The sequence below is a fragment of the Hippocampus guttulatus genome, chromosome 14 (genome assembly GCF_054856545.1).
Source record: "Hippocampus guttulatus isolate MCC_2025c chromosome 14, RoL_Hgut_1.0, whole genome shotgun sequence".
Classification (NCBI taxonomy): Eukaryota; Metazoa; Chordata; class Actinopteri; order Syngnathiformes; family Syngnathidae; genus Hippocampus; species Hippocampus guttulatus.
This window is the reverse complement of record NC_141274.1, coordinates 1,763,409-1,785,998: the sequence shown is the minus strand read 5'-3', so window position 1 is coordinate 1,785,998 and position 22,590 is coordinate 1,763,409. Positions and strand designations below refer to the sequence as shown.

Below are 22,590 nucleotides of genomic sequence, written 5' to 3'. Positions count from 1 at the left end.
TTGGCAAGCTTGTCAAAACACACTCTGCCAGGGGGGGGGGGGGGAGTCAAGAAGCTCAGCCAAGTCCAATCTCCCATATCAGTCCAATGCATGCTGGAGGAAGCCCCCTCCCCCCTCCCAAAAAAAACACCCCACAGACCCACACCCCTTGAGAATGATAGGCTACCCCCTCCGCCCTACTTCTTTTTGGGCAAAATATGGCCTGCGGGCCAGATGTGGCCTGATCCTTTGTTTTCATCGGTCCTGTGGTATTTGATGCATTCTTTTCGTTGTCACCCCCCAATGTAATTATTCGAAATGAATTGAATTTTATATATTCACATTTGTTTTTCATTCATTTATCTCACAAAATAATTTAGTTATCTGTTAATAAAAGAAACAAATCCAGGGGAGAGATGGTAGGGACCTGCCCGGCCTACGAATAGTGAACATTTCCGTATAATTCACATGCTTTACAGATGCATTTTTTTAACCTCATAAATTCTGTGAAAAATTGGGGTTGACCATTCATCCAAAACAAAACTATTTCAAATATGCCTTTTTTTAAATCTGCAGGTGCCGCATGTATGTGGTGGTCCACCGTATCTGTAAAAGAACTCATTTTACATCATGTTTCAGTTTTATATCATTCAATATATTTTTTTATTGGATCGGCTATAGATTACACTGATTTTAAATGAGCATTTGTGTTCATTTTGTGTATTTTATTCAATGGCTTCTGACTCTGCAAGAGACTATTGTTTTCGTGTTTTTATGGTGTTTACTGTTTTGTTTTGTTTTTGTTATTAATTTATTGGATTTGAGGTCACCACTCTGCTTGAGGTCAGGCGTCGTGGGCAAGCTCTCCAAACTGTTTCCACAAAGGCTGAAATTGTCCAAAATTACCTGATAGGATGAAGAATTATGACTCAAGGCAAAATAAGGGACCATGGCCAAGTGTTACTTGATTGATGAATTCATCAAGAAGTGTGTCTGCATACTTGAGTCAAAACAGTAAATGGAAAGCCCTCTCATTACAGAGGCCACACTTTGCATGTGCTCTCACTGCATTTCCTTTTACTCCACGGCATTTCTTTTCATTGGCAATAGAATGTATATTTGTATTTATTTTTGCCAAACGCGGGTTAAAATTAGTAATTTGCAAAGAAAAAAAAGTGTGTCAGTGTTTGTGTGCACGCAAGACACAGACGCTGTTTAGTCTGTCTGCATCCGAAATGCTTCATTACACACTCATAAATTCGACTGGCTGACATTGCCAGGCACAATTTCGCTTTCGTCTAATTCGGTCTGACATGCAGAGTGGAAACGCGCACAGGCACACCATACGCACGCACGCACAGAAGCTCGCAGTTAGCTAAAATATAACAAAATAATTGTTTATTCTTATTGATAATAAACCTATACCCGTGTTAATTGCACGAAAATCTGCTAGAAAGGCTTTTTTTTTTTTTTTTTTTTTGCTTTTTGGAGGACAATTTCTGTTTTCCTTTCTGTTCTTGTGAACACGCTCATCGTGTATTCGTATTTCGTCGGTCCTGCATTGGGGGAGGAGGAGGAGGAGGAAGGCGAAAATAAACTCAAGCTCCGCACGGGATCTCTTTTTTCGGGTCAAACTCTCCTCCTTATGCTGGGTATATTTTCCCATGAATATTTTTTTTAAGTCCTGGTCTCTTCAGTGAACAAAATGAACGGGAAAATCAGATGAAATGTCCTCTTTATGTAATCGGATTCAGCAATAGAAGCGCCTTCTTATTTGTTTCAGAGGTAATATCGTGCTTTAACGCACCGTTTTTCGCAATTTAACAAAACATTGTGGTCATGAATTGATTGTTTCCGTTTATTCTATTTTATTTGTGGGTCAAAATGTACTAATGACGTTTTTCTTATCTTATCTTTATGACTGTAGGAGGCCTTCTGCTGACAACATCATGCCGACTTGACTTGACTTGAACGTCAGAAGTGAAATGTGAGTCGAGTTTCTGCACTGGCTTCTGTCCTTTTTCCTCCTGCAACAGAAACAACAACAACAATAATAATAATAATTAATACAAATATTATTATTATTCCTCACTGCCTATTTATCTAGCTCTCTATGGCTAGCTTTCTATCTTGCTAGCTGTGCTATACAATTCAAATACTTAAGCTATACAATAAAAACATTTTGGAATCAAGCCACCACATTTTTTAATCTATTTATTTATTTTGGATATAGTCTCTGGGCAGTTTTTGAGAATAAATTGGTTTAAATTGAATAGAGTGAAGGGATAAATTACGCACAAATCACTCGTGTTGAACGTGAGAAATGTACGCAATTTTACAAAAGAAAATATATGCAAATACTTCATATTATTTTTTTTGTTTTCTTTTTTCAAACGGTCATGACTTCTTTAATTTTTAGCAGCGACCAAAGGAAAGGCCCATCACAGATGAAGTGACTGAGCAGCCTGACGATGGGCAGCCTTTCAGTAATCACAACACATTTTGATTGCAGCGCGTTTTATATTTAAAATAAATCTCAGAGTGAGAGAAAAACGAAATATTTATTTTTAACGAATCTTAAAAACAATTCCAGCAATGATAAAAAAAAAAAATCCCGACTAGTTAAAAAAACGTGACAAATAACAAACGACTCAAATAATGTGTTTTAATTTCTCATGAAAGACCGTCAATCATTCGTAATATTTTCTGAATCCAATCCGTGCTTCCCGCATCGGGATGTGCAGCGCGACGTCCCCAGTGAAGGACGGCGACTAACTGGGTGGAATTGATGTGCTGCATGCATGCGTTTATTTCCATCCAAGCGAAACGTGAGTCCCAGCTGGCCGCTCATGTGATGGAATTTTTATCGCCTGTGTGCCCACCGCTGCACTTTGATGCCACGCCAAAGCAGCCGTGTCCCAAAGCCTTGACAACATGTCAAGACCTGCGCCGCACATAACATTAATGCTCAACAATCCTTCGAACCATCACGCACCTTTTTAGTTTCTATTAGTTTGTTCCATCAAATGGCTTCATTTCTTGTGCGGGTGGCAGGAAGAAAAAAACAAAACCTTGTATGACTGAATGCATGTCGCATGACATTTGCAAGACTTTTCATTCCGTTCACGTGATTTGAGCAACAAACACAAGGGTGGGTCCGCTTTTCATTTGTCATTATTTCCGTAATGTGCCTCTTGAGAGCTCACGCGGGCGCTGCGTGTCCACCGTGTGCAAGGCAGCAAATATTTAGAGTCACTGCTCTTTACCGTGTTATCTCGCACTCCACCAGCTGTCAATCTGTGGCCTGAAGCTAATTAAAAAGAAAAAAAAGAGACTGGGGAGAGGGCTTACCCCCTGCCCTGTGCTTTTTATTTGTTTGCTTGCAAAGAACCTGTGTGAGCGTGTGTGTGAGAGTGTGTGTGTGTGCGTGCGTGTGCGTGTACGTGTGTGTGCGCGCGTGCGTGCTCACCTTTCCTTAAATCACTCCCACGGTGGCAAAACGCTGACACAGAAGAAAAATACTCCATCTGTTTGACTAACGTATTTTGGATTATGGCATGACTCATGTTTTCAAATGGATTTGCAATTCAAAACCTTGATTACTTCATAAAAGAAATAATAATAATAATGCATCCGATTTTTAGAGAGCACAGCATAGTACTTGAGCCCTTCCCGCTGTGTTCCTTGAAACTGAATTGCCGCCTGTAAGAAATGAATGCGGCGGAACAAACCATTTTTTTTTATTTGTGCGCATAAAGAATCGACTTGTGTGTGTTCTTATTGTTGTTTGCACTGCCTGCCCACATGGCTCTCTGCTGCCACCTGTCTGTTACTGGTGGAATGGACCTGCAGAATGTGCTGCGTAATACTCAGCTGCAGGCTCTTTCTTCACTCGTCAATGCTGAAGAGCGTTATAGCACCGTTATGTAATCCTGCACACCTTTTAAAACATTTTTTTAAAATATTCCGATACTTCCATTCGCTTTTTTTTGGGGTGTTCTACATTCCTCAAACGATTCAAATCATCACTATGTCTCAATGCTCGGCTGTTTTCCCACACACACCACAAACGTCCAGTAACACATTTTCCACAAGAAAAGAAAAAAAATAACTTGACATCAGCTTCACATTTCGCAACTGATTCAAGCCGTTCTGACCTCAAAATGTGAAACATTTCAATATAAGTCACAACTTTGAATTCTATTCTTTCAAGCACCAAATAAGTTGAACAAGCTCACAATTTTTTTTTTTTTTAAATCTACATTTTTCGCGAGACAATTCAAATTTTATGGAGAAACTGAGAAATCACATTCACTGTCTCTCTTACAATTCAAGCCACAGTGTAAAAAAAAATGTTGGATGGACTCAAACTTCCAAGGTAGCAAACTTAGACACCATTTTAAGTTTGGCAATTCAACTAAATGAAATCAGTTTTGCTGTTTCCACAGCAAAGAAATCCAAGTTGACAGAACGGTTGTCCCTTTTTTTGGAACTCCAAAGATGCAAATAAAAACAATTTGGTTGCTTTGTTGCATTAGCATTGTTGCTATAAATGTGAGCAATTGATACTTTCAGGTTTTTTACAACCTAAATGAAAAAAGTCGTCTTTTTCACATTCCAAAATGTCCACTTGATTGAAAAATTCAAAATTCTCTGTAAATACTGTACATTCTCAAATTAATAGAGAAATTGAACAAAGTTCATCATTTCACAACTAATTCAAACAACTTTCAATGACAACAAAATTCGAATGAAAAAAGAAAGAAAAAAAACAAACAAACAAAAAAAAAATCCTACTTTGCTCAATGAGGAGGATTCCACATTTTCCATGAGGAAATTCCCAAATGAATGTAACATCTGGACAAATTCACACCAAACTCACTCATCGAACTTGCTCGACTTTCAAATATTGCTCTTTCGAAACCAATTCAGCATCCGCTCTTCAGCATTCACACACATGTTCAACAGAAATGGCATTTTTGGGGGTTTGCCGATTGAATGTCACGGTAGATTTCTGTGTCTTGTTTCAAATCTGTGCAATTCTGCCTTATTTCATCATGTTGAGTGACTTACAACTCCAAATACAGGAAATAGCCAGTAGAGCTCTCGAAAGCAGTAGCATGATTATTTTTTTTGTCTTGTTTTGAATCAAATCTGCGGCACACAGCCGTGCTTTGATTGGAAAGCCGCGCAGGAAGCCATTAAAACGGAACATAAATAGAAATCGTCTGCCAAGTATAAACCAGTCGGCTACTTTGTTTCAAAATGTGTGCCAATCAATTAGCAAAAGGGACCCTTTTGGTTGCAAATATTCAGCGCAAGGCTGCTGTTTTCACTTTCACGTGAATAATCTTCAACCAGCCAATTCCAAGTGAAATTTAAGAGCAGTAGTCACTTGCAATATCCATCCATACAGTATATATTTATTAACTCATGAGGGTTGCGGCCGTGCCGGAGCCTATCCCAGCTGTCTTCGGGCAGTAGGCGGGGGGGACACCCTGAACAGGTCGACAGCCAATCGCAGGGCACACATAAAAACACAGGAAGGCCAGAACTGGAGCATAATCGAACTCCGCACCTCTGCACGGTGAGACGAACATGATCACCACTTGACTACTGGGCCGCCTTTAATATCAACTTGCAAAACAAAATTAAACCTCTTAAAGTAAACTTTTCAAAACATGTTTTCGACCTGTTTGAATTCATCCCCGGAATTGCAAGCATAAAAATTGTAGAAAATCATGTATGTGTTGAATGTGAGTGGCTGGGGGTGAGCTGTGGTTTTTAGCAACCAGGGGCGGAGTTATGTGGAGGCTAGTTATGAGACAGCTGACTTTGCTGCCATTTTCACATTGATGCGGTATTCTTGATGCCTTGATACCCACACTTCATTTCTAGTAACTGCATATTTGAAGAACACTTGCTCTGAATGGGAACTCTATGAAGAATCAGATTTTCGTGAAGAACCTTTGATTTTTACAATGGCAGTGTCAGTCAGAATCATTACTGATGGCTGAGAAGTCATCGTTTGTCATACCATCCACAGTGATGTTTTCAGGAAATAAAATGCACACATATACCCAAAGTAAATTAAGATCAGCAAAAAGGTTTTTGATTTGGACTCGATCTTACTTGTGTTATGGAGGGTGTTGGGCAAATGTGAGTTCCTGAAACCCTAACTGTGGATGATATGATAAACAATGATTTCACAGTTACAGGGTCGTCCAGTGGTTAGCGTGTCGACATCACATTGCAGAAGGCGTGGGTTCGATCCCAGCTCTGGCCTCCCTGCGTGGAGTTTGCACGTTCTCCCTGGGCCTGCGTGGGTTTTCTCCGGGTACTCCGGTTTCCTCCCACATTCCAAAAACATGTATGGCAGGCTGATTGAACACTCCAAATTGTCCCTGGGTGTGTCATTGAACATGGATGGTTGTGTGCCCTGCGATTGGCTGGCTACCGGTTCAGGGTGTCCCCCGCCTACTGCCCGAAGACGTCTGGGATAGGCTCCAGCACCCCCCGCCACCCTTGTGAGGATAAGCGGATCGGAAATGGATGGACGGATGGATCTTCACAGTTACAGATGGGGTTGGAAGCATACAAAAGTGCATGTGCATGCTTGAACATATTTCTGGTCACTCTACAGTGATATGCTACCCACTGGCCACCCCACTGAAAAATGTCTGTCTATACACCCGACAACAACTCCTGCTTCACTGTCCTCATTATGTTTTTATAAACAACTTTAGCTCTCCTTTCCCACATGTGTCAACATATTTCTTTCTGCAGGGTGTCCTCGTGGGTGTTTTGAAGGCAGACCGTGGTCCTCCCGTGCAGCTCACGCAGCTGACCAGCAGGCTTCAAGTCGAAACGCCATCCTACACATCCATCAGCAAACCGGCGACACATTGAGGTATTTTTTCCCCCGGCGGGACATGAAGCTATTGATTTGAAGCTGAGGAGGCACAAATATGAAAATCCGTGCAGCTGCATTGCTCATCAGGAACTGGCAGCGTGCACCATTGCATTGCTGTGCCAGTCAGGGCTGATACAGTAGGAGGATGGAATGCTGTCTGCACATGTGACAACACTTCCCCGACCACAAAGTATTGAAAACAGGCCCCCGTATTGCATTGATTTAGTTATTTGATAACTAGCTTCGGAACGAGTTAGCGCTTGGCGTAAAAGCAAACACGGCTTTCTTATTTTAAGTACAGGAAATGAGAAAATAACGGGACACAAACTCATCACTTATTGAGACAAATGTTCTTAGTCTGGCCGACTAGAATCGCGTCTGACTTTTGTCTGAAAGCTAAAATGGAGGCGGTTATTCCTCAGGATGAGGCTCTGTGCTCGGCATATTTTTTAGCCTGAACTCTTGATGCTTCAGGTATGACATTCATTGGTGTTATGTCGCGTTGTAATCCAATTGTGTTGAAGCAAACTGGCAAGGAAAGCAGATAATAAAAACTAACGACATAAACATGCATTTTTATAACAATCTTAAAAAGTACTGAGATGTCTAAACCCGACGTCTCACTCAGTTCGGTGGGGCAATTCCGTCTCATTCGAGTGCCTTTTAAACCGCATTCGTTACCGTGACGATCGAAGACGCTGCATCAAAAGCGGGCACTACTCAGTGTTGCCAACTGGACGACTTTGCCGCTATGTTTTGTGATTTTACAAAGTACTTTAGCAATTTTCCAAAAGAGCAACTAGCTATAAATCGCACAACTCTTGGGATGTTATTGGAGACTTCTTGAAACCTCTTGACACCCCGCACCCCCACTTGCAAACTGCAAATGCTTGTGCCAAGCCATATTTAACCAGACCCAGCCGACAAATGGTTGAATTTCACAATCGAGAGGGTACATTCACCCAACTATTGATGCCCAACTAAACCAGAAAGTCAATTTTACCCAATATGTCTCCTTTAACCCTTTCAGGGACAGCAGTTACTAATGTGGACAGCTTATCGTGTTATCAGGTTACAGGGTGCATTAAAGGGTTACGCCAGTGGTTGAGGTAGTCGCTGCCTGTTCCCTGCAGTCACTGTAAAAGAAGGTAACACCTTGGACACGTGCGCGGTTGCTCCCCCGCACCCGTTCAGCACTGAACGCCGCCGCTCGGTTGTCAAAACAGCGATTGACTTCCATTTGATTTTCCGAAAGCAGCGCAGAGCCTCCGTCAGCGTGAGCAGAGCAGTTGACAAAACAGGATTAGTCGCTGTGGTAACACCTCATACGCGCAAGAGCAAAACGATTCTCGCTCAACTGACGGTAATAAGGACACAGCGCAGGCGATGTTAATATTTGACAGACGTGGCCAGTGAAGACAAAAGGGGTTTCGTTTTATAAGTGGACAAAACGATCGGTCCCACAGTAAAACTACCTCAGAAAAAAAAAAAAAACACGAATAGGGAATGAACAACTGGGGAAAGTCTCAAAGGTTGAGAGGTCCTTGCTAATGGTGTTGACATAACATTTCAGTACCATCAACTAAGGTCAGTGGGAAAGGGGTCACTTCTTAACATATCCAGTCATTTTCTTTAACAAATTTGTTTCTGTTGTTGAACCTACAAGTGTATTTGAGCAAGGCAAGACTCACACTTAGACCCACAAATCCAAACTGTTGGCCCTGAGCGTAAACCCCACTGGTTGCCTTCATTTTGGAGGGGCTAATTTCGAAGCTCTGCCAATAGTTGCAGGTTGGAGGGTGCCAATAATTTGAGTTGATGGACAGCACAGCGAGCATCCCGGCGTCCCAGTGGTTAGCGCGTCGACCTCACTGTGCAGAGGGTTTGATTCCAGCTTCGGCCTCCCTGTGTGGAGTTTGCATGTTCTCCCCGGGCCTGCGTGGGTTTTCTCTGGGTACTCCGGTTTCCTCCCACATTCCAAAAACATGAATGGCAGGCTGATTGAAAACTCCAAATCGTCCCTCTGTGTGCCCTGCGATTGGCTGGCAACCGGTTCAGGGTGTCCCCCACCGACTGCCCGAAGATGGCTAGGATAGGCTCCAGTACCCCCGCAACCCTTGTGAGGATAAAGCGGATCGGAAAATGGATGGATGGATGGACACCGCAGCCACAGCCAAAAATTAACCTTCCAAACCAGAAGCAACACCGTTACCAGTGCGCGTTTTACGCTAGGATTCCTGAATCATGAGAAACTCTCAAAGAACAAACTTCACGCTTTGCATCGGCCAGTCAGAGTGTATTTTCTTGGTATTGTGAATTGTGAATTACAGAAGTTAGGTTTACATTTCTCAGTGGTGGGGGAGGGGTTGTCCCTGGTGGTCTTTGTTTTCATTTCATTGTTCATGGTTCTGACAACATGATGCATATGAACCTTTGAGTGGCTCTCAGAGATATAACTTAAAAGAGAACTTTTGAAACGTGCATGCAACATTTTCTCACAGAAGGACTGGTATAACCATAGCCCACACATGGGGGCATTTTGTCATAGAGAAAGATAATAATGTAAAAATGCTGCAATGAAATCAATGTACAGTATTCAAGTAAGGTGTGCTGACTGTGTGGCAACACAAGATGGCCACCGGTGGCATCACTTCTCACTACAAAGGGTAAGCAGCATTGTTAGTCCATCATATTTAAGTCTGTGCTGGAGGGGAGATGTTGAAATGTGGTCTTTTTTTTCTACAGGTCCCCAAATTCCCCCGCAAATTATGTTTACGGTCCTGAATAATTACAAATAGTCCGAGAATCTTCCAAAACCAAAGCATGTGTCATGAGGGGTAATGTTTAGGTTATCAGGTCTGTGAGTAGCTAAAAAATGTACCTTGAATCATTCAAGTGGCCCTTCCAAACTCAAAGCCGGGGCACTCTGGGTTGCTGAAAATGGCGTCAAATACTAACTGTGGTGAAGTCATACCTGACATTGGCTGGTGGCCAGGCCATGGCGGTGCGCCGCCTGTCATCCAGTCAGATAGGATCCAATTCACTCTTGATTCTTATAAAGACAATTGTGGTTAAAGAAATTGGATGGATGGATGGTAAAGTTGTACAGTCTCACATATGCTTCACTACAGACGAGACTTTCGATCGATTTTCCCCTTTGGCTGAGCCTCCTTAGTCTTATTCAACACCCCAATTTGAAGTTGTTGTTCTGGTGCTAAGCCTCAACCTCCATTTTGTTCCTTCATAACCGTCTTAAAACAACACTACATGGAAATTCACTGCTGTTTGTTCCAGAGAGTCCCCTTGATTTATGATGGGCAGCTACTGATAACGCATTTCGCTGCCCTACCAGGCCGCAGGTCACATTCAGGTGGTGCTTCTGTTTGACGCCATTCGAGCCACAATGGCAACCGTGATGAACCCCCCCCCTCCCCCCCTCCCCACAATTTTTTTTTTTTAACACCTCAATGACCCAGCTGCCCCAGACAGTAGGCCATCCTGCATGCTGCAGCTCCCTCTGCTTTTACAGAGGCTCATCCGGCCCTTCACTGTACGCTACGCACTGACTGTACCGAAACGATATCAAAAGAAACACCGAGCGCGAGGTGAGTTGGGGCAAAGATACGTTCAAACAAAGGGAACAAATGTGAGATAAGGCGTTGGACGAAAATATAGTGGCAGTGGCAATGAAAAATGTGTTATCAGCGCGCCTGGACTCCTGGCCATCAGGTCAGAGAGGGTGTGAGACATTAGCTGGCACAGCTAAGAGCAGGAGCTTGTTAGAAAGCTTGTGGGGCCATAGGAAGTGCTGTGTGGAGAAGATAACGGCGTGTGAGTGTCGGAGGGGGTGAGGAGGAGTTGAGAGAGTAACAGTGCCCTCAGCCCTGCCCTGCTTTCCTCTATTCACTACACGTATCCTGTCTGTACGCTGCTCCTTAATGGCTTGTAATGAGCCACCGGTGAATCTGTCTCTTTCCTGCCTTCACACAACATGCCAGGCCAAGGCAGTGAGTGGGGGGCCTGGCCCAGTTGAAGTCTCAACATGGTAGAATACCACCGCTGGACGTACGCTTTCCTCAACACGTCTGCCAACGAGTGAAGCTTTTAAGAATTTGTCACATTAGAAATGAGGTAGCACCGCACAAGTAAGTCAAGGCAGAAACGTTGAGGTGATACGTCTCGAGTGAGATGTTGTGTTTGTGTAGGAGCTATGTTTGTTTGGGGTTGTTGGTGCAAGTTACCTGAAGGGCAATGGTGCAAGATGAGTTTGACACTTGGAGGGGGGTTGAGGGGGGCGGGGGGGGGGCTCACAAACAGTACTAATTCTTGTACGTTGGGTGTTCCTCGACGTAGTGTTATTTCCATTTGTGAAGCGTTTCTTTACAGGCGATGCACGTTCAATGCCATGTGACAGTTACAAATGGTGCGGAATGAACTGGTTTGCACTGTGCTGTCAACATACACAGTCAAGATGACATGCTCGGCTGGCGCCGTACTTCCTTTTTTTCATTTGATTGTTTAATGTTTATGATCTAAACATGTTTGCCATCATTTTAGTATAATTCTGACTCAACTAGTATGTTACAATAGTGCATACAAATTCAGATTATGTCATCAACGATAGGCCAGTAGTGTATGACGTCCATTTTCCAAGGAACACGACTCTCACGCAGTTGCTTGTAATTGCGCCCCTATCCGACACCATCCTTTATATCATCTGTGGTACATGTGTGGGTTTCAGAAATAAAATAAGAACATGATGCCCAAAGCAACACAGTTTTGACTCTATTCCGGTCATTAAAAAAAAGATATAAATATTGGTTTTGCAGTGAGCTACACCGTGGTCGTCTGCAGTATTGTCGCCTACTGTACAGCCTCTATTTGTAGGTATGATGAAGCAAGTCAGTATTTACGCCCACTGTGTCACTGTTGTTGAACCAAATGGAGCTTTGTAATGACTTGTAAGAGCCAAAATGCTGACCATCCCATCATTAGGCTTGGGATATATTTCCCCCCCCCCCTTGATGGTGAGCAGGGTTCATCATTTGTTTTGATCAGATCGCAGCTAGTCCTGAAAGTGAATTTACTAAAACCACGACGTGACATTTGTCGGGCTGTAATTCGACAACAGGTGGAAATGCGAACGCTTGTTTTTTTCCGCATGTGTACCGCGATTGACTGGCAACCAGTCCGGGGTCTGTCCTGTGTCTCGCTGGCTTTGGCTCCAGGTCACAAATGATCCTGATGAGGACCGGTAGCTGTGAGATGCTGTCAAAAGCAGAATTGTATTTTGGGGGCAGGAAAACAATTTTCACAACAGAAAAACTTTTACTATTTTGTTGAATATGTAAGTCCTCTAAAAGTCGGTCCCTTTGTCTCCCCATCTATCGCTATCCCGCCGGCGCAGACATTCCTGAAATGAATGTCAGCCCCTTTTCTCATTCTCTCAACTATGCAGCAGGCAGAATAGAGAGCTGACCTCGACCCAGTTCAAAAGAAACCTCTAATCCAGAGACCTTAACTCGATTACGGGGTGTCAAAGGGGATCAGAGAGATTCTCTCACCTGTCATTTTTCACCATGAAGAGATACAACTCGAAGCCGGAGGAATACTGACAGCTTGGGTCAGCAAAAACACAAGGTGACTCCATGAACATAGGTGGCACTATGTCCTCAGTTTTTGGTTTTGGTTTAATTTTTTCTTTCCTCAAGTGCCACAATTTGGAAATGCATCATGGCAACGTAGAAAAAAAAAAGCGCGTATAATCCGATGTCTTCAGATAGGAATTAGGCATTGTCCAAATATGGATAAAAATCAAATACGTATCGGCGATATGCCAATGCGAGTGCAGCGTAAACACAGCGATGAAATATACCCTGTCAATACCAGCTTGACTTCTTCTAAATGCACCAATGGGTGACGTACAACACAAATGAACACCTTCCCACAAAAAAAAAAATGCTGTAAATTGAAATTATTGTGAAAGCATAGTCAATTAAAAATGGACGATATCTGTGTCATAACAGGTGCATCCATCATTAAATAAGAACAATAAATATTAGAACCTAAATGACCTTGGCTTTCCTCGACCGTCCATCAGCCAAGATTTGCCAGTTTCCTTTAATTATTTGATTTGCTACTATGGTGTAAATCAGCTTAGGGTTTTGCTATTTTCACCTCCTGTATACTGACGTTGATTTAAGAAATGTGCCTGTTTTTTTAAAGTGCTTTAAATGTTGGGAAGAGTAGCTCAGGCCAATGAAATGCTTCGTTGAGATGACTATTCTCTATGTAAAGTATATATATTTTTTGTTCTATATTGGCGCTTATTGTGGAGTTGCTTACATTCAGTTTGGCAGATATGCATGTGAGCTACTTATGTTATCGGATATGTCAAGTCAAGTCAAGTCAACAGTATTTATAGAGCACTTTCAAACAGCCATCGCTGCATACAAAGTGCTGTACATGGAGCAATTTAACATGCACAATAAACAGTAAGACAAATCGGTAATAAAGGCGGTAGAAAGCACCAAACAGTAAAACCAAGAACAAATCTAAGTCATGCTGAGTCGAATGCCAAAGAATACAAGTGAGTTTTGAGGAGGCTTTTGAAGATGGGCAGCGAGGAGGCTTGCCGAATGTTTAGTGGGAGGTCATTCCAGAGAGAGGGGCCAGCAACAGAAAAGGCTCGATCCCCTCTGAGCCTCAGTTTAGTTCTTGGTACTTCTCATAATGTCTGGTCCACAGACCTGAGGCGCCGGGCGGGTGCGTAGGGGCGGATGAGCTCAGAGAGGTAAGGTGGCGCGAGATTATTCAGAGATTTGAAAACAAATAAGAGGATCTTGAAAATAACTCTAAAATGAATGGGGAGCCAGTGAAGGGATGCCAGAGTAGGAGTTATGTGCTCCCTCTTACGAGTACCAGTCAAGAGGCGAGCGGCGGCATTCTGGACCAGCTGAAGGCGCTTAATGGAGGACTGGCTGACTCCAAAGTAAAGGGCATTGCAGTAATCGAGCCGGGATGTGACAAAGGCATGAATTACCATCTCAAAGTGTTCATGTGAGAGGAGAGGTTTTATTTTGGCCAGCTGTCTAAGGTGAAAGAAGCTGGATTTAACAACGGCACCAATTTGCCGATCGAGTTTGAAATCACTGTCCAGTTTAAGGCCCAAGTTTGAGACTGTGTGTCACTTGAAAAAAAATCCCACGTGGGCAATGTAACTCCAACACCTCTGTACATTTGTCACATAATGTATATTTAATTCACCATTGACATACACGGGACCCATTTTGTAACACCATCAAGTGTGTTCTGCAGCTGCTCGACCTGCCATGTGCAGTCAAATGCCAAATTCACCTTTTGCTCAGAATGAAACAAATGTTGCATTTCTATTCTGTGCGGTATGTTGTGGTGGTGACAGCAACAGGTGGCAGTTAGGTTAGCGGCGTTCATAAAATCCATGCCGATAATGCTAATGACGGCAATAATAGCTCCAGTGGCGCAAAAGTACACTTGCAGGTGGTGCGCAACGGAGTGGCAACCCTCAGAGGAAGGGTCCTGGCTGTCGGACTTCCCAAAAGACCCCCTAATCAGTGGGAACAAAGAGGGGAGGGGCTTTTACAAATTCCCAAAATAGCACCAAGTGTGTGCACAGTGGAAGGATGTAAGAAATCTGATGCAATGACTTGTAGCGTAAGTGGGAGAACAGCTGAAAGGTTCTGTCACTGGTGATGCAAAAAGCACAAGTAGAGGAAAGGGCAATATTTTCACTGAAGTATTTGTGCTTATTTTGCTTTTTAATACGTTTGAATGAATACGTGCAGTATTTAATGTGACAATCTAAAAACCTACAGAACAATATTACAAAAGCTACGTCTTCTTTAGTACCTCACTCAAAATGAAAATAGGCTTGACACATGTACACTGTACGACGCTCGCGTTGTTGAAACTCATTTGAGGGAGGGGGAAGGGGAGGGATGAATAATTTAAATTTTTAATAAAATGATAATAGAATTATTTCTTTCATTTGTACTTAGTCTCCTTAAATGTAAATGAGCTAAAAGTAGTGTTTAAAATCTGGGTGCCAAGAAATGAAGTAAGTAGAAAAGTAGTGCTTTGCCACCACTGCTGACATCGACAGTTATTTAGCAACCTTTTGGGGGAGCGATCAACCACTTAACTATTTTCACTCTTCGTGGCGGAGCGCAGATCCCTTTTCTCCTTGAATAGTGAAGTAACAGCGGGTGTCAGCGACTTAAAAATGGAATCAAATGACGAATAGGAAAGTTGTCTTTTTTTTTATAGCTAATGGATGCAAAGCAGCGATATGCACGCCTAGGTTCTTGCGTTTCCAAATGAAATAATACATGAGCTAGAAAAGATGTTAGTGTTTCGGGATCATAGTTTGGTGTGTATTTTTCAAACTATTAATACAGGCAATTTATTATTTGGGGGCGGGGTGTCCATTTTTCCAGATTTTTTTTTCTTTCGTGACATCTTCGCAAACAGTGGATCTTCACTGCAGTTCTTGAAAGCTTGAATAAGACTGTATGTGGTCCCCTTTTCCCTTTCTGCAACCAGGATAACTCTCATTGGACAGTAGAGCCCCCCCCCCCCCACCCTCGTGTATTATGAATGCGATCTTGACATAAATCTGTTTTCGTGGCACGTGCGCACTTCCCAGTAAGGTACTCTCATCATCCCCGGCAAGTCTCCTCTGGATTCTTTTCCACGAGAAGTCCCTATGGAGCGAGTCCCATCTCAAGCAGCAGATGATAAAGTGGACAATAAGTTGGGGGGCCACCATGTATCACCCCAGCCCCCTACGCCCACCCCCCCTGCCCCGCCCCTCACTAACTACTCTGGAGGCCACAGATTAGGCCTCTTGCACTTCCTTTGGAAAACAGGCACAGGACCCAGAGGAAGCTCCTGTCAGCTGTGCTCACTCACCTCCCCGGCCTCCCTCACTTTCTCTCTCTTTTTCTCTTTCTCTCCCGTGCTCGCTCAGAGAAGAAATGCAGGCCTCTCGGAAAGGTCCACGCCGGACACACGAGGCCAATCCTCGTCAAGCTACTGCGCCATGTCTTACTGACACCCTTCCTCTTCTCTTCCGCTACACGCAAAGCACAGGATATTAAAAAACAGTCATCGATACGACCCAGTGTGTGCGGATTGAGATGGAGTCATTACAGGAGGGAACAGAAATAGAAAAGTATCCTGCTGAGGAACATCCTGCTGCTGCGCTGCCAGAGTCGGTGGGTCAGGTGATCAACAGTAAGTGACTTTGGGCACGCCCTTGACTTGAAGAACCAAAATCACAATTAAGGTCAACCAACACACACGCGGCCGCCCCTTGATGCGGTAAAAAGATGGTTGCAATATCACTGACGGTGAAGTAGGGCCCCCGCCTGACTGAAATCTATCTTGAATGTTTATCAACAATTTTGGAACAATTATTTGAGTTTGTAAAAAAAAAATAATAATAATAATAACGAGTGTTATTTGTCCATTCTTGATGTACACGATGCCACTACAAGTCGATTGCACAATAGTAAACATAATTTTGAATGCATACATTTCTGCCAGTGTCAGTCAGTGGCCATTACTATCATTGTAAAGAAACAATGTTTGATTTGATTCTTGTAATGGCTGGCATGAGGTGCCCCTAATGTTTTGGCTAGAGACACACAGACGGCATTATTGTATCATGTTTAAGCCTGCCGGTGAGCAGACTGCAATCCATTATAGTGCACAGTGTCACATTGTCAGTGATTGACATGTTTAGACGTCTTCAGGGGTCTTATATTGCCATATCCAGGGGGTTCAGTTGCGCCTGTTGTAGTCATGGAAGTCATTTCAGAAGGCTGCGGGATTGTAGATTCTATTTCCAACCTCAGCCGCAGGCAGTTTGGATCTCCTGCAGGTTCAAGTATGGAAAGCCAAAGTAGGTAACTCTCTCCGTCAGACTGCAGCGGGCTGAATGCTGGCATAAGGTGCCCTCGCCGCCGCAAAATAAAACCGCAGGTAACGTTTTCCTGAGACTTTGCCAGCCTTTGAAGAAATGCCACGCACTGAGGAAAACAACCCGTAGCCGCCCACCCCCCTGATGAAACCCAAGACGTCCTTTCCACCAAGACTGTCGCTGATGTTGTCCGCTGTGACGGACGGCGAGCAGACATGGGATCTCCTGAGAAGCTCAGGGGTGAGAGGATTAGTGCTCGCCGCAACATTTGAGCAACACTGGACCTTGTTTGATCCAATCAGGCTTGGTAGAAAGCAGACATGGACCACTCTGACCCGCACGTCCTGTTTTGGACGCTTGCTTGTTTGCTGTGAAGGAGAGCGCACGTGTGGCTGCTGTACCGCTAGAGCTTTGCCACGCGTCCTCCGCGGGAGACCGCAGCAGAATTCGCTCATGTTTTCCTCGTACAAATTCGAAACTTTCAAAGGAAAATCCCATCGTTTGCTATCGAAATGTAAAAGATACTGAAACGCGGTGGGCCAAGTGGTTAGCGTGGCTGCCTCACAAGTTTGAGGCCCCGGGGTTTGAAGGGGGCTGGGCGAATATGGAAAAATGATTTTGATTGATATTTAAATCGTGATAAATAAACAAGATAAACATTCATTTGAAAACTTAATTTAGTCAACCTGCATTACACAACTTTGTATTTAACTTGAAAAAACTACCACTAAATTTGTAGCCAAGTAAAATAATTATATATTGCAGGGATGGGTAGCTGGCGGCATGCCTCACTCTGATTGGCCCCTTGATTAATACCCCCCCCACCCTCCCCAAGGAAAAAAAAAAAGGAAGAACATATGCCTTATTACCCGCCTGCATCTTTCAACAGCCAATCATAAAGTGACCTGTTGCCATAACAAATCAAGTTGCAAGTGGCTGTTAATATAAAGTGTCACAAATCATTTGGCATCATAAAAATGACGAGAGGAAGACTTTGTTCCGTAATTTCTAGATTTCCCACCAGTTAGCATTGCTTATTATGTTCCCCCTACTACTACCACTCTTTCTTCCTCTATGTATTTTATGACAGAGACTCACAATTGGCACAACTGCAGAGCATTTGGCAAAAATAACAAATAAATCGTAATTCTGCTACTTGGTGTTGAAGTGCTGCCACCAAGAGGGAAAATAGAACCCATACTGTTGTTGTTTTTTTTGTTTGTTTTTTTAAGGTTCATGGCTGTAAGTGAAGCACCCCTAGCTCTGCTTGCAAAAGCAGTACCCACCATTGGCCCGTGCAGCAACATGTGGGGAATGAAGGTGAGCTCAGCTCCATGAGTTAGCAGGCCAAACGCTCGAATCGGATTCATTCCAGCGATACAAAAAATAGACTTTGTAATGTGCACACCTGGGAACTGTTTTAAGTTGTGAAAAAAAAAAAGCACATAATACTGTATGTTCCCTTATTGTCTTTGAAGTCTTTTTTTAACATCTCTTTTCCGCAATGAGTGACAGAAAAATGACATGGTTGTGCGTCACTGAGAAAAAGCTGCCTTCACATTTTGTGAAACATGTTTCTTTCAATCAGCTTCCCGTGTTCACATGAGCAACGTGCCAACTTCCTTCTCCCCTTTGGATTCTCTTTCCACCTAAGTGCGTCAAAACCAATAAAATCCGAATGACACACAAACGCGCAACGTGCCAGCCCAATGTTTCTTTGACCTTTTCGGAGTAGAAGCCTCGCTCGTGACATAGATGTGTCTCGTTATCGTCAACGTTCCATTTGAGCCCGGCCAAAAATCCAGTCACCCAAACGTCCCTCTGGAGACTGGTTCCGTGATTTGACAGGGTCCGGGCCTCCGTCTGGCCAGGCCTGGAGCGAAGCGGGCCGCCGAGGAGCGATACGTGATAAATGGCTCTTATCTGGAGGCTGTGGAGTTGGGAAGCCGACTCTGTTTCCCTCCGATTACATTAGCAGGCAGGAAAATCGGACGCAGGGGAATGGCTGGAATTCCATACTGCATGCACGGGGCAGGCGCTCGTTTTCACTTGTTTGCTGACTGATAAAAGAGAGCCAGAGGAGGCGAAGACCAGGCGTTTTATACCATGCGGCTACATATCTGCGAGCGCAATTTGGCATGATCGCATGACAATACACAGCCCAGAGAGCCGTGTGATTAGTCAAGATTACATAATCATTTACAATTCACCTACCACCAGTTCTACTATATTGTTTTTCTTCCACATATTGAAAGCACGACATATGTGACACTGTTTTGCCCCCCAGAAATAGCAGACTGATTGAGGCAATGTTTGGCTGATTGCACATTGAGTCCACGCTGGATGATTCATTACAGGGTCCTAGTGTCACAAGTGCACACTTGACTGAATTGTTTCCCAGCCACAGGCCTGCCGCCGCCGCCGCGGCATCGACTTTGAATGTAGCCACTGTTCCATTCGGCCTCTTTGAAACCTAAGATAGGTGACTTGAGCTAGTCCGTTGTGTCACAGTCACCTTTTCTCCTGACTCTGCCAGATACAGAAGAAGGCTCCACGGCCGTGTTTCTATCTTCCTGGCACCCATTAAATAGTCCAACTGAGAAAATACATTTTTACTACTTTATTTATTTTTTTAAACTAGAATTACTATTCCAGTGGTTAGCGTGTCGACCTCACAGTGCAGAGGTACCGGGTACTTTTCAATTGGTGCCGACACCATTTGGAAGTTTTGAATCTGATCAAATGGCCATGGGGCGGGGTCCTTCAAGGGTCAGTCCTTGGACCCCTTTTGTTCAGCCGGTATCAGCTACCCTTGTTGTTGTTGTTGTTGTTTATTGAACATAAAACATATACAGTAATAATTTGACAGAAAATAAGGTAGATAAAATAGTAAAAAGAAAGAAATCAGTCTTCATTCAACACAGTTATTATGTTCAAGGGAGTAGGAAGAAGTAAAAAACGTATCTAGTCCTACCCCGTTATGTGTTTATATCTAATAAATCATTCATCAACATCAAATACTTCAGAATATCATGACTATGCAGATGACACACTGCTATATCTCCCCAAACAGTTCCAAATTTCCTTCAACTAACCGGAAACAAAACTGAGTTAATTGTTGATAGATGTTGGTAATCGACGTACCGGTATTGGTTTTTGCCAAAGAATAAAAGAGGATAAAAAAAAAAGAGGAAAAAATAAACATCAGAAAACTTTGTGTGCCAATGTATTCGTATCTGAAATCAAATCAATGACTAAAACTGCATTTTACCATCTAAAAAACATCCAGGTTGAAGGATTGCATGCTCCTAGCGAACCAGGAGTAGATTATTCATGATTTTATCTCCAGTAGACTTGATTATTGTAAAGTTCTTCTGACTGGACCAGACATTCAGTAGGGCGCACATGAGCCTGTAAATTCAGACAAGCCATCCACCTCCAACAAGCGATCACATACATTTCAATGTCGCCTTAATTGAGTTGCGTTGAAGCAGCGACTCTGGAAAGGCTATCTTGTCGGAGCGTGCGTCTTGAAGTCAGGCAGGCGGGCAGGCAGGCGGGCCCGCTGGCACCACATTGCAGACGCAGCGGTAGACGGCTCCGTTTAGCATTACAGCGGTGGCTCCCTGCGGGCCCGTCCTCGGTCATAAGCAGAGGCCTGAGGAAGTGCAGGCTCTCCAGCGAAAAGGCTGGAAAATAACCAGTGCGAGACGAAGAGAAGCAGCTCGTGCCAGTAAAGTATGTAGCCTGCAAAGCGTGCACTTACTGCGCTTTTTTTTTTAAACATATATACTGTGTATGATTGTTTTGAAAGAAACGTGTTATCAGCTTGTCAAACGCTAAGGTGTTGACGGACATGTTTGGGACGAGGTGTCAACATAAAAGCGCAACGAAACAATGCACAAGCCATTTTATTTTTCACAAGTCAGTGGAGATTGTTGCAGTGCGTTGTTTGTGCTTGAACGTATTCATCATCCAGTGTGGTTATCTGCCTTCTGCATGCCTGCGCAGCACAGCAGGGGTCCCCCGGGAGAACAGAACCACACGGGTGGGTACGCGGCAGTCCCACCATTCACTCTTACGCACTGTCGCCCCCCCCTCACCCCCTCCCGTCTCGTGTGTCCCGCCAGTCTCCCTTATGACCTGCCGATAAGGGCGGCCGACGTGCCCGGCACCCAGTGGTGGGCTTTCCCTTTTACACAAAGCCAGTAGTGCTGTGTCACAGATAGGATTGGAGCTCCAAAACAACTTGGGAGGAAAAAAAAAAAAATCCCAACATGGGAAAGTTACGCGATGGGAGGGATGTCCAAAAATTCCCCAAAAACGATTAATCAGCCGATTATTTAATAAAATATGGAGTGAATTAAAATAGATTGATATGGATTACAGTCAGAACACTGCTTCTTTTACCCTGAACTATACTTTTAGCTTTGTCTACTTTGTCTTTTAGTATTCAATTTTACAACAGACATGCATTTTCAAGTAGAAAAACACGCAAAAAGCTCATTTTTATTATCCGCCGTCACTCCCTAAAAATAATACAACAGTATACAGATAGCCCATGGAGCAAACCGTGGACACCTCTGGCCTGTGTGTGTGAGTGTCTTTATTTCCAAAGTGTATTTTCTATTTGATACAGAGTAGCCGACTTTTTTTTTTTTTCCAGTGGAATGCCAGCCTCTGGTCTGTCACTCAAATTGTGGAGGTGTGGATGTTTTTTTTTTTTTTTGAATTGGCCTGTGGGGAAGATAGGCATCAACACTGAAATCTGCCTGGCAACAAGTGTGCCATAACCATGGGAAGCAATCCAAAACACTTCTGTTGAACCTACCCTGGTGAAATTTGAAGCAAAATAAACTCTGCATCGTTTTACACATTTGTTTTTGATCAGTAATACCTCACACTTTGTTTTGCTGAATGGCTTTCTCTACTTTGGCCATTTGGTGTTCATGTGTTAAATGTGTCATTTTTTTTTCATGGCCTTTTGCTGTCGTCATCTTTTCTCAAGTTACTATCAATTTGACTGTCTCAGCTTTTTTGCTGTTGTGCTCAAGAGGCTCCAACTATCTGAGGAAAATTCCTTGTATGGTTTGACATTGGCCGATAAAGATTATACTGAATCTGATTTTCATTCTGAGCTTTTTTTTTCTTTTTAGAAAAAGACCATGAACCTGTTAGGTGGCTGAATTTCAAAAGAAAAGCTCATCGGCTCTCACAAGTTTTATGTGCATTTTAGATCACTGCCGTTGGAAGAAACTGAAAGCATCAAAGCGTCATGTAACTCATGCGTTGTATAACTAGGCAGAACAGTGAAAAGTAAAAATTTCCCCCATGGGCTAAACATTTGCATAATAAATCAACGGAATGAAGTAGAACAAAAAAAAATGTCTGTCAATGTCATCATCTTTTTTTAATGAAGTCACTTGTAATGAGAGAAGGCCACTTAAGTCAAATGTTCCGACAGTGGGCAACACCTCTCTGAAATGACGCGCACACCCTGACACACACTTTTGCAAATACCTGCGGCACCCCCTTTCAATCATTCGCATGCTAATTCAAGTGCGCGCGTGCACGTGTGCGTCTGGCGTGGCCCAGTGTAAGTCCCCGTTACGATTTGTCTGGACATATGTAACAAGGCTCATCAATCTTCGGAGTTTGAATTAAAACCACCTGGGCCCAACTCATGAGGTGGAAACACTCTGCTGGCCTGTCACAAGCGGGAAGAGCGGCCAGTCTA

The 22,590-nt window shown here is 43.5% G+C and overlaps 1 long non-coding RNA gene across 1 annotated transcript in view; it reads left to right on the top strand.

Moving 5' to 3' along the window:
* Positions 1–22,590, top strand: part of LOC147194428 (uncharacterized) — a 127,599-nt gene that overhangs the window by 73,659 nt on the left and 31,350 nt on the right. Inside the window, exons 2-3 of the long non-coding RNA XR_015102816.1 lie at positions 1,907–1,966; positions 6,766–6,889. This is a non-coding gene — a long non-coding RNA (uncharacterized LOC147194428). The remainder of the gene's footprint in view (positions 1–1,906; positions 1,967–6,765; positions 6,890–22,590) is intronic.